This window comes from Lepisosteus platostomus, chromosome 5 (genome assembly GCF_059453375.1).
Source record: "Lepisosteus platostomus isolate fLepPlt1 chromosome 5, fLepPlt1.hap1, whole genome shotgun sequence".
NCBI classification, from domain to species: Eukaryota; Metazoa; Chordata; class Actinopteri; order Semionotiformes; family Lepisosteidae; genus Lepisosteus; species Lepisosteus platostomus.
In genome coordinates this window covers 58,440,805-58,468,489 of record NC_142615.1, presented here as the reverse complement: position 1 = coordinate 58,468,489, position 27,685 = coordinate 58,440,805, and the positions used below count along the sequence as shown (strand labels likewise).

The window sequence follows — 27,685 nt, the reverse complement described above, 5'->3', positions numbered from 1 at the left end:
GGCTGTGGAGACTTGTTCGGCTGGCGTTCGGAGAGTCGCGTTTTTCAGAATTGTATTGAGATCGTTTTCCACAGAGCTCAGATGTCAAAGCACAGCAGCAGCTCTCCACAGCGATCCTCTATAGCGCCCTTTCTCCCGCAGCTCCGTCCTCATTGGAAGGAAGCAAGAGTGAAAGGCTGAAGTGAAATAGAGTGGGGACGAAGGCAGTGAAGAGAGAGAACGTGGAAAGAAGAGAAAAACGCAAGGGAAAAAAGCAGCGTCGTAAAAGAGGTGACGGAGATGTCCTCTCAATAAGAAGGGTGCCAGCGAGCCTTGCTCTCGCTTACGCCCACACCCCCTTGAGCACGCCTGATCTCGTCTGATCTCGGAAGCTAAACAGGGATGGGCCTGGTTAGTACTTGGATGGGAGACCGCCTGGGAATGCCAGGTGCTGTAAGCTTTTAAGCGCAGGAGGCGCCCTATCCCCGCTCGCTGGCTCATTCCCCTGTTCACACGTGCAGTGCGGCTTGTCCGTCTGTTTATTTGTCAGCTTTGGCGAGACACGGGTGCTTGTGTATTAGCGTGAGCGTTTTTTATTCTGATCAGGAACAGTTTAACAAGTCCGCAAAGGATCGACGAAAGGTTTATCGCCAGCTGAAAAGAGACACAGCGCTTCGGCTGTGGAGACTTGTTCGGCTGGCGTTCGGAGAGTCGCGTTTTTCAGAATTGTATTGAGATCGTTTTCCACAGAGCTCAGATGTCAAAGCACAGCAGCAGCTCTCCACAGCGATCCTCTATAGCGCCCTTTCTCCCGCAGCTCCGTCCTCATTGGAAGGAAGCAAGAGTGAAAGGCTGAAGTGAAATAGAGCGGGGACGAAGGCAGTGAAGAGAGAGAACGTGGGAAGAAGAGAAAAACGCAAGGGAAAAAGAGCAGCGTCGTAAAAGAGGTGACGGAGCTGTCCTCTCAATAAGAAGGGTGCCAGCGAGCCTTGCTCTCGCTTACGGCCACACCCCCTTGAGCACGCCTGATCTCGTCTGATCTCGGACGCTAAACAGGGATGGGCCTGGTTAGTACTTGGATGGGAGACCGCCTGGGAATACCAGGTGCTGTAAGCTTTTAAGCGCAGGAGGCGCCCTATCCCCGCTCGCTCGCTCATTCCCCTGTTCACACGTGCAGTGCGGCTTGTCCGTCTGTTTATTTGTCAGCTTTGGCGAGACACGGGTGCTTGTGTATTAGCGTGAGCGTTTTTTATTCTGATCAGGAACAGTTTTACAAGTCCGCAAAGGATCGAAGAAAGGTTTATCGCCAGCTGAAAAGAGACACAGCGCTTCGGCTGTGGAGACTTGTTCGGCTGGCGTTCGGAGAGTCGCGTTTTTCAGAATTGTATTGAGATCGTTTTCCACAGAGCTCAGATGTCAAAGCACAGCAGCAGCTCTCCACAGCGATCCTCTATAGCGCCCTTTCTCCCGCAGCTCCGTCCTCATTGGAAGGAAGCAAGAGTGAAAGGCTGAAGTGAAATAGAGCGGGGACGAAGGCAGTGAAGAGAGAGAACGTGGGAAGAAGAGAAAAACGCAAGGGAAAAAAAGCAGCGTCGTAAAAGAGGTGACGGAGCTGTCCTCTCAATAAGAAGGGTGCCAGCGAGCCTTGCTCTCGCTTACGGTCACACCCCCTTGAGCACGCCTGATCTCGTCTGATCTCGGAAGCTAAACAGGGATGGGCCTGGTTAGTACTTGGATGGGAGACCGCCTGGGAATACCAGGTGCTGTAAACTTTTAAGCGCAGGAGGCGCCCTATCCCCGCTCGCTCGCTCATTCCCCTGTTCACACGTGCAGTGCGGCTTGTCCGTCTGTTTATTTGTCAGCTTTGGCGAGACACGGGTGCTTGTGTATTAGCGTGAGCGTTTTTTATTCTGATCAGGAACAGTTTTACAAGTCCGCAAAGGATCGAAGAAAGGTTTATCGCCAGCTGAAAAGAGACACAGCGCTTCGGCTGTGGAGACTTGTTCGGCTGGCGTTCGGAGAGTCGCGTTTTTCAGAATTGTATTGAGATCGTTTTCCACAGAGCTCAGATGTCAAAGCACAGCAGCAGCTCTCCACAGCGATCCTCTATAGCGCCCTTTCTCCCGCAGCTCCGTTATCATTGGAAGGAAGCAAGAGTGAAAGACTGAAGTGAAATAGAGCGGGGACGAAGGCAGTGAAGAGAGAGAACGTGGGAAGAAGAGAAAAACGCAAGGGAAAAAAAGCAGCGTCGTAAAAGAGGTGACGGAGCTGTCCTCTCAATAAGAAGGGTGCCAGCGAGCCTTGCTCTCGGTTACGCCCACACCCCCTTGAGCACGCCTGATCTCGTCTGATCTCGGAAGCTAAACAGGGATGGGCCTGGTTAGTACTTGGATGGGAGACCGCCTGGGAATACCAGGTGCTGTAAGCTTTTAAGCGCAGGAGGCGCCCTATCCCCGCTCGCTCGCTCATTCCCCTGTTCACACGTGCAGTGCGGCTTGTCCGTCTGTTTATTTGTCAGCTTTGGCGAGACACGGGTGCTTGTGTATTAGCGTGAGCGTTTTTTATTCTGATCATGAACAGTTTAGCAAGTCCGCAAAGGATCGAGGAAAGGTTTATCGCCAGCTGAAAAGAGACACAGCGCTTCGGCTGTGGAGACTTTATTAATAAGGCCCCTCAGTAGTTGAGATCTCTGTTATTCCCATCTAGAAACATGCAATCAGCATGTTATTGCTGAAGCAATAGTCACAACATTATTCCACACCTGGGTGAGATGCGGGTTATGATGACAGTCATGCTTTCTACACCTTATACTGAGCTCAGAAATGGACCAAGCGGACATCTCACGAGCAGATCCCTCCGCGTATAAGAAAGGCAACTTGTCTCAGCAAAAATACAAAAAGGCAAAAACCCCACACTTGGAATGCAAACCTACCCTAAAAAGGAAACACGGTTTTAAAACGAACTTGATTTTCCCCTGGAGAAACCTTTTTATGGACACACATCGCATCTATTACACATGTAGAACTAAATATAAAGATAAAACTTAATATAAGAAGTCATGACATATCACACATGACGAAGTCTGGTCCAGAATAAACAGTTTACACTGACCCACCTTTATTTACCCTGGTCACTCACTTCTATTAACTGTTTAACTGGGTAACAAATTAATATTTGTTTCAATTTGGGATCTACACCTGGGAGCCCTGAAATGTTGGCCAGAGGGGAGAAGCTGATATTCAGACGTGAGAATATATTAAAATAAAGGATCTGATGTTGTTTTTCACCTGTCTAATCAAAGCTTGTTCAAAAATTATCTGATTATAGGACACACGAGTTTATAATCATTCTCATTCCACTTTTTAACCCCGTATATATGCACAATATGAAACGTATATACACTAAATCTCACGTGTGACTCCCATAATATACATTTCTTTACGAAAATTAGGAACACTTACTACAATTATCAACCCCCCATGACGAGGCAATATTTCATACCTTTGTTTCTTTGTGGGTTCAAAGTTCTGTCCTGTCGTTTCACACGTAATGTTTTAGTAGTTATCTCAATTTTCCTTTGCAATTATCTCCAAGATCATCATCAACTTTTTGTAAAACGCTATGCACAACTGATATTTAAAGAAAGTCCTGTACCAAAACGTCTTCGTAGGGAAAGACAACTTTTTTTTCCTTACGTTAGTCGCTACACGGTTACTCAAAAAATCCATTCACCGCCTTTAAAAAAAAGTTTCGTTTTTTATTGTGGTTCACTGACATTTCTGTCACAATTCTGAGGGACCCCAAATAAAATTCACTTGCCGGTATAAAGACGCCGGCGAGGATAAGACAGGTATCGAGCCACCTGCGTATCTAGCGGACGTTTAAAATAAAAAAAATGGCGTGTAATGTTGCGAAGGGCTACTGTTTTTTTTATAGTTTGTCGATTGTGAGGGACGTGGGCCGCGACAGAAATACTGGACGGGGTGGGAAAAGCTTGATTGATGGTTTGTTGTACCGCAACGGTCACAATTGACTCACCAGCAAAGATGGCGCCGAGGCCACATCGGCTCCCTCCCGCCCTGCCTCGCACCGAAGCTCGAGCTGCGGAGCGCGACGCCAAACCGCCAGTCCACGGGCGCGGGCGCCGGACATAGACGTCATAAACCCTTCCGAGGCGCAGGAATTATAGATCACTGTAGTTTCTTCTGGACCCGGGTTAGGGACAGTGTGCCCTCCGTGAGAGTCTTCTGAGGAAGCCAGTGTCTCATGGGTGTCCAGGCTTGGTACCATCTGTCCATCACAGGACACACAGACACACACACTCACACACCCTGGACAGGACACCAGTCCATCACAGGACACACACACACTCACTCACACACCCTGGACAGGACACCAGTCCATCACAGGACATACACACACCCTAGATAGGACACCAGTCCATCACAGGACACACACACTCACACACCCTGGACAGGACACCAGTCACTCACAGGATACACACACACACTCACACACCCTGAACAGGACACCAGTCCCTCACAGGACACACACACACAACCTGGATAGGACACCAGTCCCTCACAGGACACTCAGACACACACACTCACACACCCTGGACAGGAACCAGTCCATCACATGACAAACACACATTCACTCACACACCCTGGACAGGACAGCACTCCATCATAGGACACACACACACCAGGGCCAGTTTTCCCAGAAGCCAATTAGCCCAAAAGCCTGTCTTTGGACCCGAAGAACACAGGGAGAACATGCAGACTCCACACAGACAGCCCCCCCCCCCCCGGGTCCAGACCCGAGCCCGGAGCCCCCCCGCGCTGAACCCCTCCGTACAGACGGCCGCACACAGCTCCGTTGTTCCCGATTCCCGAGGTGATCTGTTAAAAGAAGCCGGTGTGTTGCCTCCAGGTGACATTTCCTACTGGAGTCAGGACAGGAGGCTCTTCTGTACACAGAAGGGGATGGGGGTGGGGAACAAGCCGCCCAGCCCTGTGGTTGAAGCCGATACCCCGGCTTCTCTCCAGACACAGCTGGGTGAGCTCCTCCAGTCAGTACAGGGGGCTCTACTGTACACAGAGAGTGGCGGGGGTGTGGAACAACTCCTTTGTTCGGGGCCTTGGGGCATTCTTGTTGTGAAAGGAGCTATATAAAAAAAACTGAATTGAAATTGAATCTTACAGGTTTGGGTTTTTCAGAGATCTTGTCAGAGATCTTGTCTGACGTGCCCGTTTCAAAAACGTAACGACACTCCTCACGTCCGAGCGCCGCCGGTCTGTGACGTAACGTATCCTTACACAACCATGACGGTTTCATCATGGACAGCACGAAAGCCCGAAAAGTGGTTGACGTTTTAATTTGGCAACGCCACGATGGATCCCAGTTTTTTTTTTTATTTTGGAGGCCAAAAAGGACAAAAAAGGAAACGTCCGGAGTGGATCGATGGTCATCTCTGCGGTTGTTCTGATGTTCTGAAAAAACAAAACAAAAAAAAAAACGGCTCGCTTGCCCGGTCGTGTAGTGTTTCCACACCCCACGCAAATCAACTTCTCTTCGCCCCCGGGGGCTCGTCGCCCGCAGCACCCCTCTCACGTGATAGGGGCTTCCCCCGGCTGTGACGTACTTACCCTACCCCCTTCCGCCAACGTCATACCGAAGGTCGCGCTTCGGGCCGTGGCGATGTTGACGGACTGTCTTGTAGCGTGAGAAGGGTTTAAATTTCGACTTAAGGAGTTGGCCATCGTTATATTTCGCGAGGTATCATACGGGGGGAAAAAGAACATTTATATTTATCAACCTACTAGTAATACTGGGTGGATGTCACGTTCCCCAAAGTTCAGTGCCTCTCTCTAATAAAGTAGAAACGTGACATTGAACTCCGTTCGAAACAGGAGAAATCACCAGGACACGATACAACTGACGTCCGGAAAAGAAAAAAAGAACTCCTATTCCCATTTGTAATGACCCCGTAGTGTTTTTCCCGGTGTGCGCTCATCTTTCGGAGACCCGTTTCTCTCTGGTGTTTTGCTGTTGGAATAAATGCCGAGGTGACCCTTCTGTGTGGAGTCTGCGTGTTCTCTCCAGCGGGTCGTTTCCTACACCGCAGGGGCTGATCGAACCGGGGTCTCCCAATCGTCACAGAAGTGTGTGTCATTTTGGGTGGTGGTGGGGGGGTGCATCGGGGATACTGCGCCCCGAGGGGATAACCTCTCACCTTACTCCGGACGAAGGGAGAAGACCTGTACCTTCACGAGTCCGGGTTGTGAAAACTTCTTCTGGCAGTTCAAAACGTTTCGAAGAGACTACAGCGCTACCCTGTTTTCCATTTCTATCGTGTATTATTATACAGTCATAAGTATCTGTACTGATCACAGATCCCCCTCTCACTACCAGGACTGAAGCCCAGTGCAGCACGAATAATAATAATAATAATTAATCCGTCTGGACTCTCCACTCAGAGCTCTTCCCAGGTCAGGGGGATCCCCTCCAGCCCCCCCAGTGTGCAGCCCCCACGTGGATGATGCTCCAGTCCGCTCAGCACACAGCAGCTCTCAGTGGGGAGGAGAGCAGAGGGATGGAGCCAGTTCAGAGAGGGGGGGTGATAAGGAGGCCATGATGGGTCAAGACCAGGGGGGGAATCAGGCCAGGACACTGGGGTAACACCCCTACTCCTCTCCAGAAACACCCCGGGATTGTTAATGAGCACAGAGAGTCAGGACCTCGGTTTGACGTCTCATCCGAAGGACAGCGCTTGTTTACAGTCCAGTGTCCCCGTCACTATACTGGGGCATCAGGACCCACACAGACTGCAGGGTGAGCGCCCCCTGCTGGCCCTACTAACACCTCTCCCAGCAGCAACCTCAGTTTTTCCCAGGAGTCTCCCCTCCAGGTACTGACCAGGCTTCTACCTGCTGGGCTCCAGTGGGGAGGGGGCTGCTAGCTGGGAGCTGCAGGGTGAGATGGCTGCTGGGCAAACGATGGCTAAAGAGCTTCCTAGGACACCCTGGAGTTCGTGGTCAACTTCCTTCTCTTCAGACGGAGGTGGCTTGAAATCTGTCTCGTTTCAAGGAGTATTGGACACGATGCCCCCCCTGCTTTAGCCCCGCTAACTGGTGGCACGCCGACAACGAGGGCTCTCGGCCTCAATCCATCAACCACAAACTCTCCGGGATGAAAGAGAAAGACAGACCCTGTTCGTTCGTTTCGGGGGGGGGAGGGAAAAAAACAAAAGCTTTTTTTAAAAAACATTTCAATGATGCTTAACAAAAGAACAAAAATTACAATACAGATTAATGTCAAGGGACACCCCCCCCCCCCCCCCCCATCTTACGATCATCACAGGACCTTAAAATAATACTTAATAATACAAGGTCATGCAGACGATCTGAGGACTCAGGTGGATATAATGTGAAAGTTTTCCACAGTCCAGTCTGGGGTCCCTCAGCTTCAGTCCAGACTGGGGTCTGGGGTCCCTCAGCTTCAGTCCAGACTGGGGTCCCTCAGCTTCAGTCCAGACTGGGATCTGGGGTCCCTCAGCTCCGGTCCAGTCCAGTCTGGGGCCCCTTAGCTCTGGTCCAGTCCAGTATGGGGCCCCTCAGCTCCAGTGCAGTCCAGTCCAGTCTGGTGTCCCTCAGCTCCAGTGCAGCCCAGTCTGGGGTCCCTCAGCTTCGGTCCAGCACAGTCTGGGGTCCCTCAGCTTCGGTCCAGCACAGACTGGGGTCCCTCAGCTTCGGTCCAGACTGGTGTCCCTCAGCTTCGGCCCAGCACAGACTGGGGTCCCTCAGCTTCGGTCCAGACTGGGGTCCCTCAGCTCCAGTGCAGTCCAGACTGGGGTCCCTCAGCTTCGGTCCAGCACAGACTGGGGTCTCTCAGCTTCGGTCCAGACTGGGGTCCCTCAGCTTCGGTCCAGCACAGCCTGGGGCCCCTCAGCTCCAGTCCAGTCCAGTCTGGGGCCCCTCAGCTTTGGTCCAGCACAGTCTGGAGTCCCTCAGCTTCGGTCCAGCACAGACTGGGGTCCCTCAGCTTTGGCCCAGCACAGACTGGGGTCCCTCAGCTTTGGTCCAGCACAGACTGGGGTCCCTCAGCTTCGGTCCAGCACAGTCTGGGGTCCCTCAGCTCCAGTCCAGTCCAGTCTGGTGTCTCTCAGCTCCGGTCCAGTGCAGTCTGGGGTCCCTCAGCTTCGGTCCAGCACAGTCTGGGGTCCCTTGGCTCCAGTCCAGTCCAGTCTGGTGTCCCTCAGCTCCAGTCCAGTCCAGTCCAGTCCAGTCCTTGGTGGGGAAGGCGACTCCGATCTTAGCTGGCACAGAACCAGGAAAGGAACCTGGAAAGAATATTGTTATTGCAGGTGTGAGGGACACAGACACGGACATCACCATGACATCAAACAGCAAGAGGAGACTCCTTCTTGAATCACAGACACGACCGGGCGGCGTCCCCCTGTCTGCTCACCTGCACCTCCTCTTCTTCTTCTTGTCCTTCCCGGCAGCCTGCTCCTCCTCTCCCTCGCTCTTCCTCTCCTGACACACGGTCTCCGCCGCCTCCATCGGCTCGTCCTTATCATCTGTCTCCACCGACATGCAGCTCAGGGACTTTAAAAAGACGCACCAGCACTTCTGAAGCAGAGACAGGAGAGTCACGTTAAGAGTCGGACTGGACACTCCAGGACATGAACACTGCACTGAGAGAGAGAGGGGTTCATACACACACACTGACTGGACACTCCAGTACATGAACACTGCACTGAGAGAGAGAGGGATTCATACACACACACTGACTGGACACTGGACAGGAGTAAAGAGAGAATCAGAGCATTACCCACTTTCTTTTTCTTCTGTCTCACAGGAGGTGGTGATTGGACCTCCTCCAGCTGGAGTCCGAGTAGGGAGAGAGGGGGCAGGAGAGGGACAGCACAGGGAGAGAAAGAGAGAGACAGGTGAGTCAAGTGTCCCAAGAGTACAGAGACTCTGCTGAGATCACACTCGCAGTGAGTGAGCCTGGGTGTAGCCCACTAATACTGACCCACTGTACACCATAGGACAGAGAAGAGGAGGAGGAGAGAGACACACTGCCTAGACACCACAGGACAGAGAGGAGGAGGAGAGAGACACACTGACTGGACACCACAGCACAGAGAGGAGGAGGAGAGAGACAGTGACAGACAGGGCTGACAAGACAGACAAGATGGCGAAACTCCACCACAGACAGGACAGGAGGCAGGGTGGGACCAGCACTGACCTTCTTCCTCTCTCCTGCCGGAGGAGGTGTCTCCACCTCCTCTTCCTCCTGCAAGTCAAGAGACAGGCTGAGAGAGAGACGGGCTGGTGGGACATCGGCGAACAGAGCTGAAGGCAGAGAGCCGGGGAGACAGGCCCAGCTGGGACAACGCAGGACAGACAGAGAGACAGACAGAAAGGAAGGAGAGAGAGACACAAAGATGAAGGCACAGAAAGACAGCAGGCAAAGAGAAAGATTGAGATTGAGGGACAAACAAACCGAGAGAGAGAGAGCGGAAGGAGAGAGAGAGAGGAAGGAGAGAGAAGGACAGACAGACTGACAGACGGGGCTGAAAGAGAGAGAGACAGAGAGGCAGGGACAGACAGACAGCAGGACGAGAGAGAGACAGAGATCGAGGGACAATAATTTGGTTTCGAAATTTATTCTGAAAATATACAATCATTCACTCCTGAAAAATATCGAGTTCAAATTATACATTATGTACAATATTGTAATCAACATATGGCTAATCATCAAAAATAAAAAAAACTGTACTGGGGGACACAACTGGCTGTGCTGTTCTGGACAGAACACACTGAGGTCCAGTTTCCACCTCCTGCAGGATCAAACAGCACCTCCACTGGCTCTCCAGTGAACAGAGGGACAGACAGAGAGGCTTCAGGCTGCAGGGTGACATTGTCTCTGTGAGCTGAAAGACAATCAGGACAGAGGATGATATAAGAACACACTCTGTCAAGAATATAGAGCCCTCTAGTGATCCTACTGTAGACCTGCTCACCACCCACAGTGACGATCACAGTGCTGATACTGCTTCCATTAAGGTCCCTCACTGTGTAGTTGCCCTGATCAGCTGGAGTGAGGGAGCGGAGTGTCAGAGAGCTGTTCTGCACTGACACTCACTGTTCGTAACTGGGGCCAGGGAGCCCTGCGCTGCTCAGTAAGACTATACGATTCCGGACAGATCATGCAGGATCAAACAGCACCTCCACTGGACCAGCAGTGTGGAGGGGGGAGACAGAGAGGCACCAGGCTGCAGGCTGTGGACTTCTGAGTGAGCTGAAAAGGGACAGGTAGAAACATGTTGAATATTTAGTTTTACAACAATACCTTGAGTTTGGACTGCGATCAGCTTCATTTTGTATTTCAGCTGTGAAAATGCAATTTCAAAAATGCACGCCACAGTCATGTTAGGTTCAAGTTACAGTTGCATCACAACTCAATACATTTGCAATTCACTTCTGAGATAATTGTTCCTGGTGTTTGTGTTGTGTATGCCTTGCAATGGAGGGGTGAGAAATAATGGACTTATTACATTATAATGAATAATAATTGCTTACACTTATATAGTGCTTTTCTGGACACTCCACTCAAAGCGCTTTGCAGGACATGGGGACTCCCCTCCACCACCACAAATGTGCAGCATCCACCTGGATGATGGGACGGCAGCCATAGTGCACCAGAACGCTCCCCACACACCAGCTATGAGTGGGGAGGAGAGCAGAGTAATGAAGCCAATTCATAAATGGGGGTTATTAGGAGGCCATGATTGGTAAGGGTCAATGGGAAATTTGGCCAGGACACTGGGGTAAAACCCCTACTCTTTTCGAGAAACACCCCGGGATTTTTAATGACCACAGAGAGTCAGGACCTCGGTTTTACATCTCATCTGAAGGACGGCACCTGTTTACAGTTTTTCCAGTGTCCCCGTCACTATACTGGGGCATTAGGACCCACATGGGCCACAGGGTGAGAGTTCCCCCTGCTGGCCCCACTAACACCTCTTCCAGCAGCAACCTTAGTTATTATTGTGAAGAATGAAAGAATATTAGGAACATGAAAAGGTTGAATGTTTTAAATGCGTTTTTTTACTGAAACATCCGCTACAGAGATGCGCACACACGTCATTACAAACGCACACCTGCACAGAGACGTCCTCAAGCGCCTTGTTCACAATTATGGGCTCCAATAGGAACAAAAAACGCCAGCCTGACAACTCGAGCATTCAAACCAAGAACCCAACACGTACTTACGTTGGTAGCCTGTGCAGAAAAGCAGAAAGAACCACAAGCCTTCTCTATTGGGAGGAAAAACACACACTCCCTCTCTCACACTCCTGATTTCCTTAAATAGCTCATTCTTCATCTCTGGCTCCTACATACAGTATAGCAGCGCTCAGTCTGCTTTGAATAAGCCATAAATCTAAGATTTGTTTTATCTGTTCCTCTTGTCTAGGCCTAGAGCTGCTTTTCATAAAAGAGCTGTTTGCATAAATAGCTAGGGTTACAGCTGAAGACACCAGCTTCATCCCCCAGTGTGTTATACGTCGGGAGCAAGAGAAGAGGGCCAGGCCGTGCCATTTCATAGATTTTTCTTCTGAAAAGTCAGTTTCTCAGAGGCAGATTTAGCCCCTCATGCATTGTAGAGAGATAGACACGCCCGCGCGCGAACAGTTAGAGCTGCACCCTCACACAGAGTCAGACCCGCACAGACACGTCCTCTTGTTTAAACAAATACACAAACCTGACGGCGCTCACAATGATCCAGACACACACACACACACACACACACACACACACACACACACACACACACACACACACACACACACACACACACGACATCAGTAGTCACTCTCGCACACTGGACCCCAGCTCAGTCCTCACCTCCAGCTCCTGCAAACCGCTTCGAACAAACTGCATTAAGAAAATTAGGTTGCGTTCCAGTAGCAGGCCATCCTGGGCACCAGTGTGAGTTACACACTCATTTGTAAAAGCCCTTCCGCATCGTCGGGCATGCTTCACAGTGCTGGACCTGGGGTGTGGGTGCTGTCTGTGTGGAGTTTGCATGTTCTCTCCCTGGTCTGTGGGGGTTTCCTCCAGGTGCTCCAGTTTCCCACAGTCCAGGGACAGGCTGCCACTTTCACTGGGCAGTGCACCGTCACCGTGGCAGCATGGTGGGTCGGATCTGATTTCAGTCTTTATTTCCTTTTTTAGAGATCCTGTAACCAGGACCTGTTCACTGCCATGACGGACACAAGGAACAATAAAGCCGAAGTCTTGTTTCCCACAAGAAACAACAAAGCCGAAGTCTTGTTCGATGTGCCGGTACAAACTTTTAGGTTATATAGTCCTTCCTTGCTGCTTCAGACGTCATTCGGTGTTATGGTAAGGGGGGGGGGGGTCGTGGTATTTGGCCAGTTAAGAGACCCTGGCCAAATGGTCAGTTTAAGATTATGCCCCCTCGCATCTGGAATCCTTATCAGTTAACCCCCTTTCCTGCCATAAACCCCTGTTGCTTAGAAGTCTAATTTTCAGGCAGAACTGACTTAAGTTAACCCTATTTACATCTTGTCTCTTACTTCAGCCCTCTTCCATTTGCTAGTTTAAAGTTGTACAACCCATTTGTATGCGACAAAAGAAGCCAGTCTGTTTCCGCCCGGTTTCGAACCGAGGGCCTTTCGCATGCAAGGCGAACATGATAACCACTACACTACGGAAACGGTGGTAAGATGTGCCCAGCGGCCCAGTGCTGAGCTTCGCCAATGCGTTTCAGCTGCTTCCAGTGCCTCTATTGGAGTGCGCTGATGGACCGTGCTCTCTCTCCAGAGACCAGCACGCCTGTCATGGACGGAGCAGGAAAGGCGGTGCCACATTCTACAGCCCTCTCCACGCAATCGGGCTACTGAAGTGGAGAAAATCGCCTCTCCAGAAAGTGCAAATATCATAGAGGTAGAGGTAGGGAGAGAGGAGGAGTACAAATTCAAGCAGAGGCCTGAGTGGAGCACTGTCGTATGGCCCTGACATCAATCCCTCAACTTTCTGCATAAAGCAGTGTCTTATGGCCATAACATCCCACCCCCACCACTCTCAATGGAAAACACTGTCGTATAACCATGACATCCCACCCCCACCACTCTCTGCATAAAGAAGTGTCGTATGGCCCTGACGCCCACCCCTCCACTCTCTGCGTTAAGCTGTGTTGTCAGGCCCTGACATCCCACCTCCGCCACTCTCTGCGTAAAGCAGTATCTTCAGGCCCTGACATCCCACCCCCGCCACTCTCTGTATAAAGCAGTGTCATATGGCCCTGACATCCCACCCCCACCACTCTCTGTGTAAAGAAGTGTCGTATGGCCCTGACACCACCCCTCCACTCTCTGCGTTAAGCTGTGTTTTCAGGCCCTGACATCCCACCTCCTCCATTCTCTGTGTAAAGCAGTGTCATATGGCCCTGACATCCCACCCCCACCACTCTCTGCGAAAAGCACTGTCATATAGCCCTGACACCCACCCCTCCACTCTTTGAATAAAGCAGTGTCGTCAAGCCCTGACATCCCACCCCCGCCATTCTCTACGTAAAGAAGTGTCATATGGCCCTGACACCCACCCATCCACTCTCTGCGTTAAGCTGTGTTGTCAGGCCCTGACATCCCACCCCCGCCACTCTCTGTGTAAAGCAGTGTCATATGGCCCTGACACCAATCCCACCACTCTCTACGTAAAGAAGTGTTGTATGGCCCTGACACCCACCCATCCACTCTCTGCGTTAAGCTGTGTTGTCAGGCCCTGACATCCCACCTCCGCCACTCTCTGTGTAAAGCACTGTCGTATGGCCCTGACATCACACCCCCACCACTCTCTGCGTGAAGCACAGTCATATAGCCCTGACGACCACCCCTCCATTCTTTGCATAAAGCAGTGACGTCAAGCCCTGACATCCCACCTCCGCCACTCTCTACGTTAACCCCTGTTAACTCGCTTGCTGAATGATCTCTCAAGAAATCCCTGGTGAGATTAAACAGGTGTTTTCTTCAACAGCCACTAAAAGTCTGATGACCTTCTCTGGATTTCCTGAATATGATGTAAAATTAGTTCAAATCATTTGGTAGTTAACAGAACAAAATGCTTTGGAGGTACATTTAAAACAGCAGAGCAACACTGTAGCACTTCGTGTGTGACTGAGTTTAATTGTGTAAACCTGTCTCTCTATGAACACGAGCAAAGAGTTCTCACTCAACAGAAGATTGCGATGTGAGCACAATAATGTAAGACATCTGGTGATGCCAGGGATTGAACTTGGAACTTCATACATGAAAAGCATGCACTCTACCACTGAACTACATCCCCTATGGCACAGATGGTGGAACTGACTTAAAGATGTGCATATGTTCACTGACCACAATCCACCCTTCATGAATAATTGAAATGAATAATTTATTTTTATATCCAGTCACATGGGCGACGGTGGTTGATTCTTCAACGGGGGAGAGCGTTTTTCTACCTTCTTTGAAATCTTTTTGCATCTTTTAAGTGCTTGCGATTAAATTACGCATAGAAAAACAGCAGTACAGTTGATGTTCATGGACCGATGCACAAAACTCCAGTGATAAAGCCCTGTCTGTAAATATTGTAGAAGAACGTTAAAGGGCGAAACAACGCTCCAACCACGGGAATGGTAACAAGAAGGATCGTGTTCTTATTTAATATGTGCTTTTGAATTGCCTTGTCAATACACACAGGCTTTAGAGATGGACAAATAATTTACAGTGGTGTTTGTAAACAAAGATGGAACATGTTTTTTCTATACCAGGAAGAAAGGAGCAGACTCTTAAACTTTAAGAGACAGAAACAATACCTCATCACAGCTAACACTAATTAAAACAACATCACAACAGAAGAGTGAAGCCTTGGGTGAATCAAATTAGTTTTCATTGGTCGTCTGTGTCTTCATAACTTTGTAGGTGAGAGAGAGGATTGCGAAAATGTGCGGGTGCTTCTTAGAAGTGTGTTGGTAGTACAGGTGACTTCCAAATAATTGAGCCGGGTTTTAATCCCGGCCAGTGCATCCCCAAACCTTTTCAAGATAATCATTTATCCGGTAGCACATCTCCTGAAACTAACATTCGAGGTAGGAAGCGTGCTCTTAAACACCAAAACACTCAAAAAGGAAGAAGCAGATCTCTGTACACAAGACAGTAGTGCGATATTAGAATTTCTGAGTTCTTGATGGATTCAGGCTCCTTCTCAGAGGTCCTTGCTCGCCAAATAACTTTACATCTGAGGAAGAGCACCACGGAAAAAAAACCCAACTCAGCAAGCGAGCGTGTTGGTTGCTCTTGCTCTTAATGCAAGGAGCTGTTTTTTTTTCCTTGCAATAATCATTATTAACCAAAAACAGCAGCACAGGTAAGTCGCATTTGTGATTATGTCACTTCTCTGCTTCAGCAAGGTCAATAAAAGACTCTGAAAGTAGTAAAGCAAAACTGAACTCAAAATCATATTAGGAATTCTGAGCGATATCTCCATACAGGTAATCCAATAAGAACGTTGAAATATTTGAATATAATCTCTCTATATATTTCGCTGCTTTTTACCCGGAGTAAAACTATTGGATTGAAGGAATGCTAACCGCTGGGTTAAAATGTATAGTTGTTATTTGGAGAAATCTGTAAACTCGTGATCTTATATGTTTTAAAAGACAGCACAGGGAAAAACGACAGTGCTGATTATTTTCCAGAGACAGAGCACTGATGACCTCTCCGAGCTGATTGATAAAGCCCACCCAGTGGATACTCTAGCAGAACGTCAAAGAACATTCACCTTTGTATCCAAAGAAACGACAGGAACAACATCAGGAAGCACAATCAATTCCCCTTTTAAATCTTTCCTGTAAGGTATGCTATGTGAATCCATGAAGTTAATCCTCTGATCTCTTTTGATCACGAACAAAGTATTTTTGATGGAGCGCTATGTTCAAAGATTTAATAAGCTTTACCCCTGCCAACGATTCGGCGTGAAGAATTAAAAGTTTCACAGACAAAAGCAGCTCACCACCACAGCCAATATTAAATGTACTTGCCGGTACACTATCATGTGCACTGCCTCAAAAGTGATCTCGGCAGACGTTGTTCCCTACATAAAGCTGAACGTGCCAAAGAGAATTTCTGTTGAGAAAACAAAATATTTTTTCTGCCTTGATGTTAAACCTGTCTTTTAGAAAGTCTATCTCTAAACACCTCCCGCAGCCTAACAAAAAGCGCTTTTACTGATTGTATTGCAGGTCTTAAAACATTAATATTTGGCAGCAGTGGGATTCAAACCCACGCCCCCAGAGAGACTGGAGCCTAAATCCAGTACCTTAGACCACTCAGCCACGCTACCTTCCTCCATACCCATCTTCACATTGCTGGCTTGGACTAGGGGGGGCTTCAGCTCTTGTCGTCAGATCTAATGATATCATGACATGTGGAAGTGACTGCACCTTCATCTTCCGAGATGCTTTCAATAACACAAACGCTACTTTCACTGGCACAAACACAGCAATAATGAAGGTGGTGGGATTCATCCTTTGTGCTGTTTGTAGGGGTGCAACTCTACGGTGATCTGCTGACTTGAAGAGCAAAAATCAAAATCCTCTGCTATTACTGTTGCTTTTTTCATAGTTTCTTCAAATCCTTCATTTGAACGTAGATTTTGAAGGATATTGATGATAATACCACATCAATTGTGGTTTTCTTGTGATCGCCAATTTTATTCAAATAACAGCCTTTTTTACAGTTCCTTGCGTGTTTCACAAGGTATAATAGCCCCCTTCGCATCCTCAGCTAACATATTTTAAAATTACAATAGCTTATACAGCATGCATGTTTACATTTATATTAAAATTAAAGTAAATATACAAGAATACATACAGTGCTAACCCAATAATTCTTGTCAGGTTCTGCAACAAATCTGCGTTGTTATTTTAACATGTTTCAGCTGAGGGTGCAACAGGAGTATAAATGAATTTTCCCGCCAGCCATTCAAAGACCAAATTCCATGAGTGAACATTATTTTCTCAGATGTTGCCGGCATTGGGCTTTGCCGGTGGTATTGAATTATGTCCACAACTGTTGTAGTAGTTCCTTCTTGAAATTCGACACGTGCAAAGCACTCGTAATATCATAGGTGTTAAAGTTCGCTGAGTCTATTCGAGTCATGGTGTGTATCCCTGCCTATCATTGGGAGACGGGTAACTTTTTTACACTCAGATTCCAATCTTCAATGCTTTGTGTGAGAGCTTACATAACTTTCATTTTCTCACAATTTCTGACGATTGTTCCAAAGGGGCACCCTGTCAATTCCGAATACTTTTCAAAAATCTGCCTGCATGTTTGATTATTGTCATTTCATTTCGAAAAAGTTCAATATTGATCATAACTAAAGAAAATAATGATCACGAACAAAAAAGGGATAAAGATGCAAGTCGATCTTGAATCAGAGCTGGGTGAAACGGGCTTCTGTTCTGATATGGTTGTATGAGAAACAGGAGGAATCGCCAATCTCCTATAGAACATGAGTTGAATCAGGAGTGAGACATTTAGTATACTCGTGCATATGTCAACGCCTGACCTACATCGTAAAACTAACATTAAGTTGTCAGAGACATTCATTTATATACAAACAAGAGACAGACCAAGTAATAATTCTACATTAGTTCAGGTGGGTAAACCTGAACTAACTAACTAATAAACCTTTTAATAATTCTACATTAACGTGTCCTACATTGATCAGACTAATTGACATGGTCTGATTCAGAGCCTGTGCAGTTCGTGCTAATTACAACAAGGACAGTTCTGATCCCTCATCACCGAACTGAACACAAGTTCCAGCTCCAGTTTTGTTACGCATGGTTTTTCATTGCAATTGAGTTCAGAGCTGGAGCTGATCTCCAGACAGTACAGTGTTTTGGGTAAGTTGTCGAAATTCGCATGAGGCTGCAGACAACTTACCCAAAGTGTTTTCTATAGCTTTCAGGTGGAGTTCATTTATATAAAACAACGTAAGTGGTATAAACGCAACAAGCCAGACGCAGTCCAACTTATAATTTTCTGACGCGAGGCCTGACGCGTTATTCATTATGCCACTGACCCTGCTATTGTAGTGCTAAAAAACACGTTTTCTACATTTATGTCTGTTCACTCTAAAAACTCTAAAAAGGACAAAGGGTTTGTGTGTCCCGCTAAAATTCCGCTTCATTTCGAATGCAAATAAAAACCGTTTTGTTCCAAGAAATCATAGATTTGTCACATCCTTCATACTATACTTCTCTCTTGTATTAGTAAAGCATTTTGATTTAAACTGAACAATATATGAAAGGTTTCATCTATACACTTCCACATAATAAGTATACGAATAAATACTCGGAAGAAGCCGCAGCTCAGGTATTAGAGAGATTTAAAATCGGAGGATCGGAGGATTTAGAGTCCAGACTGCAAACCAACAGCTTACACAGGTCTTTTATAGAACCCTTTTGATTTCCTCTACTTTGTCCCTGTGATGTCATTGTCCTGCTCGCAGCCGAGCCCGACACACGTCTGGTTTCTGTCGCTTGACGCACACCCTGCGGTCCATGCGGGTCCTAATACCCCAGTACAATGAAGGGGACACTAAACTGTAAACAGGTGCCGTCCTTCGGCTGAGACGTAAAACCGAGGTCCTGACTCTCTGTGATCATTCAGGAGAATGGTGGTGGTGGAGGGGAGTCCCCATTACCTGTAAAGCGCATTGAGTGGAGTATCCAGAACAGCGCTATATAAGTGTGCGTAATAATAATAATAATTATTATTATTATAATTGTAATGTAAAATGCAATAAAAAATAAAAAAATATCAAACTTTGATTCAAAATAGATTAATGTAAAAACTGATAAAGCTAATGCTTTTTTCAGGGCTATAGCTGTAGCTGCGAGAAGGTTAAAAGCGCACAAGTGATCTGTCTTTCGTCAAAGTAATTGCCGGAGCAGTAAGACGCAGAGCACCATCCAGCAGCTGTAGACGATGTTCGGGGAAGAGCTAATTCTGTTTTTAGCACAGGGAGTGAGAATGAGCTCAGTCCGGCTCCGAGCAGAATCCATCCTGGTTTGGTTACAGTGCGCCTGAGGATCTTTGGATCGCAACGTAAAAAAAACAATTGCTCACATCGTGTGACTTCCACGACAGGAAGGAAAGATATCACTTAAAAAAATCAGAACTGAAGATTTGGATCCTGGGCCTCAATTTGATCAAATTATTAAAATAATAATTATTAAAATATCAAATTGTGTTTCTGCAACATTTCGTGCACAGTACGCCATTTTTATCTAAAAATAAATCAACAGTCACAACGAGAGCTTATACGCAGTCTGGGGTATATTCCCCTTTTATATTTTTGCCACTTTATATCGAACCTGTTATACTCCCAGAAGTGCACAGTAGCTTGTACAAATGTACAATTCACCACTGGTATAAACAGATGTGTGCCGTGTTTGCCTTTGTAAGCATTTGTTTAAAAAATAAGTTCACAATACGATAAAAACACAGAAAGCACAAACTTCATAATACAACGATACAAAATCAATACCAAATCATTATGCCAATTAAGTACCTATCCTTTGAAAACAGAGAACACCTTTATATCTACAAAAAACTTGACATTTGTATGTATTTTTGAATTACAAAGCAGACAGAGTAGTCCCTTAATTCAAAGATCGGATCTTGGCCAAAACAAGACAATCAGACGTGGGCTGAATTCGGAACAGGAACCTCTACTTCGTCGTTTATTGAACTTTTGATAAATGTCTGAATGAAACACATTCGCTTTTTTAACTCTTTGATTAAAGTACACAAAAAGCACCTTCCTTCGAGCCGGAATCGAACCAGCAACCTAAGGATTCCCTACTGACTCCACTACAGTCCTCCGCTCTACCAACTGAGCTATCGAAGGGATGTCACGCAATGCTCCCTAGCACATACTGGCCAATGTAGTGAAATGTTCCGGGTGATTTAAATCCCACTTCGACATCAAGTTTCCAACTCGTTTCCTTAGTCTTGTTTACCTTGAATTTAAGCCACGAACCAGGATTCTACTGTATAAACTTCCAGGGATATTACAAAATGTTTGATGGGGCATCAATCATTCCAGGCGGAAATTGACTCCTTTTTTTTCTCGAGGGATCATATTAAACATTTCATTAGTATCGAGAGGAGGATCACCATGAGACACAAAACAAACAGTTTCTTTCTGTCTTTATTAGAAAGTAGCGTTTGTGCTACATTAATAATATTTTCGTGGAAATAAAGAAGTTTCGAAATGTGGTTTTGAGTTAAATATTAGCGTGTTCATGTAATTAGTTTGTGTTTGTCATTACTATATATATATATTGCCATGTTACTAGAATTTGTAACTGAAGTTTACTAGTTGTGTTTTTTTTATGATGGTTAGACATTTGTTGATTACAATATTGTATATAATGTATAATTTGAACTACATATTTTTCAGGTGTGAATAATTGTATATTTTAAGAATAAATTTCTAAAATAAATCATTGGCTTTATTTACTAGTTTCTACACCTATAAAAATCTTTCTTTGATGTATAATAGACCTTTAACTATATATGTATAGTAGTCTTCTAAATTTATCCGTATAATAGAACTACAACCATTTATGTATAATAAACATATAATCATAGATGTCTAATTGACGTATAACGATATACGTATATTAGAATTTCATTCTAGACCAGTTACGGAGCACAGTTACACGTCTGGTATGCGTTCAATAGTCGTATATTCTACATCTTTTGCCCACTGGGATGTGCCGATTTTAACTTGGCAAACCAAGATACACATTTTCTAATGAAACCTTAATTAAAAGAGTTTGTTTCTCGAAAGCGTGTTATGTAAAAAAAGAGAAAAACGAAAATATATGGATGGTAATCTTTCAAAGCTGAAGATTTTACTTTTGAAAAATTGACATTTTATGTACTGTATGCAGATGCATTCGCTGGTTTTAGAACTTTGCTGTACTTCCTGAATCATTTTCAGTATTATAAAGTGGGTGTAGATTTTTCTTTCAGGTTAGGACGCGAGTGTGTACATGTGTTTGATTTTCGTTTCACTGATTCTCATTGAAGATTTGGGAATTAACGACGAAAGAATCAGTTGCCTCGGAAAGCAGAAGGTTTGGTTCTCAACGATATTGAAGACACGCCCATGTAGAGCAGCAGGTGATGATTTGTGCTATAAAAGACCAAGTGCTCAAAGTGACGTCTGCGTTTACCGTTTAGACTTTTCATCTCGGGCGCACTTTTAGAAAGCAAAGATAGAGCAGTTGTGTTGAATCACATTATAACAGCTGTCAGCAGAGTGGCGCAGCGGAAGCGTGCTGGGCCCATAACCCAGAGGTCGATGGATCGAAACCATCCTCTGCTATGTACACTTTATGCACGATTGATAAGCATACCATCAGTTTAATGAAGTGCATTAAAACTGTTTTTTTCTCTCGTGTGTATGAAAGCTTCACACTTAAGGTACTCTTTCATCTTTACCAATAGCAGATGCCCAAATGTATCTTTGGTTGTTCTGCGATCCTTCATAGTTTCCTCAATTCCTTCAAATGAACATCCATATCAAAGCAATTATGTATATATATATATTACAATTAAGGTACATATTAAAAATATCAACGCACATTTGTATAATGCTCATTTAATAATGATTGTCAAGGATTGTCAAGTTCTCCAACAAATCTGTGTTCTAATTTTAAAATATTTTTGCTAAGGATACAACTGGTGTATAAATGAATTCTCCCAACAGCCAGTTAAAGAAAAATTCCACACGTGAAGATGGTTTTCTTGGACATTGACTTAGGTACTTATTTGTTTACTTGTTGTAGTTGCACACGAGTAAAACACGAAGATTTCCTGCCACATTCAAGAGGGTTTGCGAAGAAATCCCTTCAATTTTTAGCGGAGATTTTGTTTACATCATCACAATCTGAAGCACGTCCCTGAGTACGTTTGACCCACCAGCCCTTTGTTTAACAGCTGCACAGGGACGCATTCCCGTTGCTTTTCACAACTCACATGTTTGTAGTTAAAGAAAATAAAATACTGTCATTTTCCTGCCAGCTGGCAGTATTTCTTCTGCACTGACCAAGAGTAACCAAGAACTTCATTTCATCTTTCGCAGGCTGTAATCTACAGAAAAGGAAGTGAATACTTGTATTAAGCTAAATCAAGCCGACGGAGTTGCACTGCTGTTGTTTTTCTCCACTTTTCGTTAAAAGGAGAAAAAAATCACTGGCATTTTTTGGAATAATTTCTTCTGTCCTGAGAAGCAAGATTTGTATTTTATCTTTCAGAAGTTGTATGAATTTCTTGAAGTTCAGAAACAACTTGTTCCAGAAAAGAAATTAACACTTGCTTCAAAGTAAATCAAGATGTCGGTGTCTCTTGCTGTGTGTGCTCTTATCTGTCCATCTCTCTATCCTCTTCTCTCTGGCAGTCTGTGTAGAGTATCTGAAGGGGATGTAACACCACTTGGAAAAGAAAAAAATTCTCAGGAAAATTCTCAGGCAGAATAAAAAATCATTATTCTCTTCTCAGTCAGATTCACAGCTCAGACTCACACTCAGACAGGATCTCAACTCCGTACTGCTCTCTATCCTCACAATCCAGAACCAGAAGATATTCAGACAATCAGTGCTGCTACATGAACAATATCAGACAGAACAGCCTGGACTCATGTCACATTTCCCCCTTTTATCCTTCCTCCCAGCCCTCTTAGAGACATAAAAGAGCTCCTGGTTCTCCTCTCTGTGAACTGGGCTCAGGGGTCACTGATCTGGCAGTTGTGGGCTCTGTTCCAGGTCGAAAGCAAGAAGGATCTATTAACGCTTTCCAGGACTTCCAGCCCTTCAGTATTACTTTCTTTACTGTATGTCAGCCTCCCAAAATGTTTATAAATGTTTTATGAGTGTGGAATTATCTTATTATTTATATACAGTATTTATGTAATAAACACCAGTAGTGACACTATGATCGGTATATTGATTATTTGTAGCCGATGGTCCGATGGTCGTGTCTACAATAGTGACCATTTGACCAGTCTGTAGCTCTGAGCAGTGGGACTCAGATCACACAGAAGACCTGTCTGTGTGATTCCATACCAGCCCTGGGATTCAGCTACTCTCACAAATGTCTCACAGACCGTCTTATAAATTTACAATTAGATGAAGTCATGTAACAGTTTTACAGATAATTTAAATAATCAGACAGCAGTTTTGGCAGTGGATACATCTCCACATGGGGGAAAGAAACTGAAATATATGTGCTCACTGTAAAGTAGGAAGAGGTGGTCAGACAAGCAAAACAACTTTGCAGATAATGTGAAGTGACATTGTTTTGTGTCAATCAGCTCACAGATTTCGCTTCATGTGCCTTAAGCTGTGCAATTTGTATGGTTGTTGAATGAGATTGATTTCTTCACAAGCCCAGTCAATTGCCAGGTGGAGAGCTTGTCGACACACACCTTCATGAAGACTCTCTTTAAGATTTCATTGTCAAGTCGCCTCCTTTGCATACAATAGTAGCACCGACACTAAGAGAAAGGATGAGAAATAGCGTTTATCAAGCGATTGCAGTGTTTGTTTGACTGAGGATCCTTGTGTGCTGAACTGGCCTCTGGAGAAGTGTAGTGCAGTAAAACAGAAGGTTTGTGTCACTCAAGATTGTTACAGAACAGAACAATACAATTACAATACTTTTATGAGAGTAAATATTACTGGTGCATCACAGTTCTTATAATGGTGAAAACAGGAGCACCTTCTCTACATTTTTGACTGAAGTATTTAAATGGAAAGAAATACTATCACTATGCAATTCATAAATGCAATTGACCTCCTCTAAATGTTCTAGTTTGATGAAACAATGTATGGAATTAGGTGACAATATCGGAATTCATTCAAATGCACAGGATTAATTTTCAGCAACAAAAAAAGTGCTCGGAAATATTTTACAAGAATGAAACCTTACATTCACCTAAATAAACATTCACCATCTACATTAGCAGAGAACAGTAGGACAGAAGGTTAGTGTCACTGGACACTGCGTCAGAGAGGCCGATCTCTTCTCCCTCATTATGCAGGCTTACCCACTCATGATGAACTGTCCTCCAGCGATACTCAGCTGCCATCATCGACTCAGACATGACGTTCATGTACATATTATACCTTAATATGGTACTGCGTTACAATAATTTGATCAAAACAACTGGTGAAAAAAAAGATAAAGACTTTGTCCAAAAAAGAAGCATTTATACCTTTCCTCTCCTACCAGCCATTACAAGTCACCTAGTTTTTAATTTAGAGGTGGATTAAAGCTCTAGTCTCTTTGGGGGTGTGAGTTGGAATCCCACTGCTGCCAAATATCTCCAACTATCTCAGTGTTAAGAAGCAAAAAACACACATTTGCTGCAGAAGTAACAGGAGAATTTGTGCCATTCAGCCTCATAGCGTGATGTCATTTTCTCATGCTCATTTTTAGATGCTTGTGATCGAATCTATGATTCTTATGAGTGTGCCCTCCATAAAGGTAGCACAGATATAATGTGCCAAGTTTTCAGAGAATCGCATTAAATACAGGTCAGAAGAAGGCGACAAAGTGTCCGCTAGGCAGTTCAGCTATTTCAACGGTGTTCTCTGTTGTTTAGGTCCAGAATGACACCCGTTACAACCAGGAAACACACAGTGTCAGGCATCAAAAAGACTTCCCAAAACCCTGATCCTCTCCTTGATCCGGTGATGGCATCCAGACATTTCCTGCAACAAAGCCAGGATACGGTCTTCAACAACACGAGTGAAAGGCTAATTCCCAACCTTTGCAATCCTTTGCAAAGAAGGACCGCATGTGCTCAGTGTTAAATGCGCTGTTCATTATTATTATTAATAATAATAATCTATACATTATATAGTGCCTTTAAAGGTGGCTTTTCAAAGTGCTTTACAGAATGAAACCAATAAAGTTAAAAAATACACAAGATAAGCAGGATGAGAATACACAGTTAGAGGAGACAATAGATGGTGGTATTAAATACAGTAGGAACAGAGGGGTAAAGAATAGTTCATTAAAGGCTCTTCTAAAGAAGAGGGTTTTGAGTCTGGATTTGAAGGAGTTTAGAGAAGGTGACTCTCTGATATCCTTGGGAATAAAGATCCAGAGCTTTGGTGCAAAACAGGAGAAGGCCCTGTCACCCATAGAGTGTAGATGGACTGGGGGACAGATAGGAGACCAGAATTAGAAGAGCAAGGTTGTGAGGTGGGGAGTAGGGCGATAACCCAGACAGGTACTGTGGTGTCAAGCCATGGAGAGCCTTATAGGTGAGCATGAGGATTTTGAAGTTGACAGGAAGCCAGTGCAAGGAGTCCAGGACAGGAGTAATGTGATCACAGTCCAGTGCTAATTTCTTTCTTGTGGCTGCTGGTTCATTTTCAACTGTGGACTCTTAAGAAGTCCTTTATTTGACTTGATCAACACTAATCCCTAGAGGATTTTGAAAGGTTGAATCAAAATGATACATGACTCTGGTGGGACTCAAACCCACAACCTTTGAATGACTTCATTCTATCAAAGCCTAGAAGTCCAATGCGCTCTCCATTGCGCCACAGAGCCAACCAATACATCGCTATATAAAACAGCTACAGAAAGCTGTAACTCATGCTTCTCCCGTTGTCTTTAAATTAAGCTCCATAAATATTGACAATGAGTGGCCTGTTGTCTACGAATAGATACCACTGGGATTCACACCCAGGGTCTCCTGGTTTTTAGTGAGGCGGCTTAACCAGCTAAGCCATGGTGCCAAACCTGCTAAATGTTATCCACAACTTCAAACACCTGTGAGAAACGGGCAACTGCAGTGTTACGCCTGCTGGCTCAACAGATAATCCTTTTCGAAGTTTAAGGAGAGGATTTCTTTGTCAATTCAATTAAACATTTTAGAAATGCTGAACGATTGATGTGTTTCACGCGCAGAAATATTTTATCGTTACGTACTTTTTCTGTGCAGTTAGTTCTCCTTCAACTCCGCCCAACAACAGAGGTCGTTTTTAATACAGGAGTAAAGGCACATTGCACATCAGCAAAACATCCCGTACAGGTTTAGGGAGAGCGACATCAGTGATTGGAAGGTTGGAAGTTTCGGGTCACTTTTTTATTATAGATTCAAGCAGCCCTGAATACCTTTTCAAGAAACATTTCAGAATCCCAGTCACGTCCAGTATGATTGCTACACAGGTCTACAGTATACAATCAGAATACTGTTTGTGCATTATATAAAACACACCGCCCAAAGCATTTCTAAAACAGGAATTACATGTTTCTGAATGGCCCTCCTTTATAAATAAAATAAAAGGTCTGAAGCCTGCTCCAAAGAAGCACTATATTCAGAGCTGACAAAGATGTGATAGGAAACATCTCGGAAAACGAAGATGCAGTCATTTCCACGCGTCGCACAACAAGAGCTGAACCCACCCGACTTTCTCCAAAAGAGTAAGGTGTAAGGAGTGTGGCTGGGTGGTCTAAGTGCTGGGTTTGTGCTCCATTTTCTTCACTGGGTTAGGTTTGAATCTTGCCGCTGCTAAGTGTTGGTGGGTTAAGACCTTCCTTCTATTGCGACGTCAATGGGTAAAAGCTTTGCTTGGCAGTCTGTCGAGAGACTGAACTAGGTGTTTCAAGATAGTCTTTGTCAGCTTAACATCAAGGCATAAAAAAGCATCAGCAATGCTCTTTGGTCCCTTCAGCATTGTGCAGGGAACAACATCTGCCGTGATCACTTTTGAGTCAGTGTGAATCGTAGTGTGCCGCAATTGTTTTTAAAATTGGTTCTGTAGTGTAAGAAAAAACGGCCGTTCAGGGACACCAAATATGTAACTGTAGTGGCTCTCTGAAGGCACCAGTTCTGTAGGGTTTGGGCATTTACTGAGACAATTATTAATTGTAGCAGTAAATCACAAAGTTGATTCTTTTGATGGCTTTAGAGTCCAACCATGTGACATAACTCAAACAACGCACACACACAGGTGCTAATACACGAGGATACATTTATTAATACATAGAATATGCATGTAAACCTAACAGATCTTATCGAGAGGGTTATCAAAATACAAAAGATATATATTCAATCAGTTACAAAGTGTTACACATATCAAGAGGACATACGTTCAGTATATCATTCATTAAGACTGTTTCGTAAAGTGAACTTGGTTACAACTTCTACATTAGATACTCAAAACAAGTACATAACTCTTAGGAATTAAATTGATATCAACTGGTTTGGATAACAATTGAATTCTCAAGCTGTAATGCAGTGAAGTTGAATACTCATCCAATTTCTGGGGATTCAGATCTCCTGCGGGCACAAAGAAACAGTTGCAGGCTGTTGCTTTCCAATCCGCGCTCTCTGGCTCGGTGCCAGGCTGTGCTGTGCGGCTTGCGACGGTGCACTGCTGATGCTCACTGTTGGCTTTAACTAGCAAAGTTTGTGCACAGGAGAAAAGATGACTGTGGGTCCCAGAAAGTCAGGAAGAGGACCGGTTCATTCCTGATGAAGAGCTAGTTCTGAATAGTGATTCAGCTGTCCACAGTTCCGACCTGTTC

At 45.2% G+C, this 27,685-nt stretch overlaps 6 non-coding genes and 3 pseudogenes across 6 annotated transcripts; 5 read left to right on the top strand and 4 right to left on the bottom strand.

Moving 5' to 3' along the window:
* The first annotated feature begins 320 nt into the window (after positions 1-320).
* On the top strand, positions 321-439 carry LOC148670265 (5S ribosomal RNA; annotated as a pseudogene).
* Positions 440-976: 537 nt separating this feature from the next.
* On the top strand, positions 977-1,095 carry LOC148670264 (5S ribosomal RNA). Its single transcript, XR_015938597.1, has one exon. It is a non-coding gene; the product is annotated as a 5S ribosomal RNA (ribosomal RNA).
* A 537-nt stretch (positions 1,096-1,632) lies between these two features.
* LOC148670263 (5S ribosomal RNA) lies at positions 1,633-1,751 on the top strand (annotated as a pseudogene).
* A 537-nt stretch (positions 1,752-2,288) lies between these two features.
* On the top strand, positions 2,289-2,407 carry LOC148670262 (5S ribosomal RNA; annotated as a pseudogene).
* A 10,253-nt stretch (positions 2,408-12,660) lies between these two features.
* trnaa-ugc (transfer RNA alanine (anticodon UGC)) lies at positions 12,661-12,733 on the bottom strand. Its single transcript has one exon. It is a non-coding gene; the product is annotated as a tRNA-Ala (tRNA).
* A 3,579-nt stretch (positions 12,734-16,312) lies between these two features.
* On the bottom strand, positions 16,313-16,394 carry trnal-uag (transfer RNA leucine (anticodon UAG)). Its single transcript has one exon. It is a non-coding gene; the product is annotated as a tRNA-Leu (tRNA).
* A 3,494-nt stretch (positions 16,395-19,888) lies between these two features.
* trnay-gua (transfer RNA tyrosine (anticodon GUA)) lies at positions 19,889-19,976 on the bottom strand. Its single transcript is given in 2 exon segments — positions 19,889-19,924; positions 19,940-19,976. It is a non-coding gene; the product is annotated as a tRNA-Tyr (tRNA).
* A 1,416-nt stretch (positions 19,977-21,392) lies between these two features.
* Positions 21,393-21,464, top strand: trnam-cau (transfer RNA methionine (anticodon CAU)). Its single transcript has one exon. It is a non-coding gene; the product is annotated as a tRNA-Met (tRNA).
* A 4,145-nt stretch (positions 21,465-25,609) lies between these two features.
* On the bottom strand, positions 25,610-25,702 carry trnar-ucu (transfer RNA arginine (anticodon UCU)). The gene is made up of 2 exons: positions 25,666-25,702; positions 25,610-25,645 (listed from the first exon to the last, which is right to left on the bottom strand). It is a non-coding gene; the product is annotated as a tRNA-Arg (tRNA).
* Between the last annotated feature and the right edge of the window lie 1,983 nt (positions 25,703-27,685).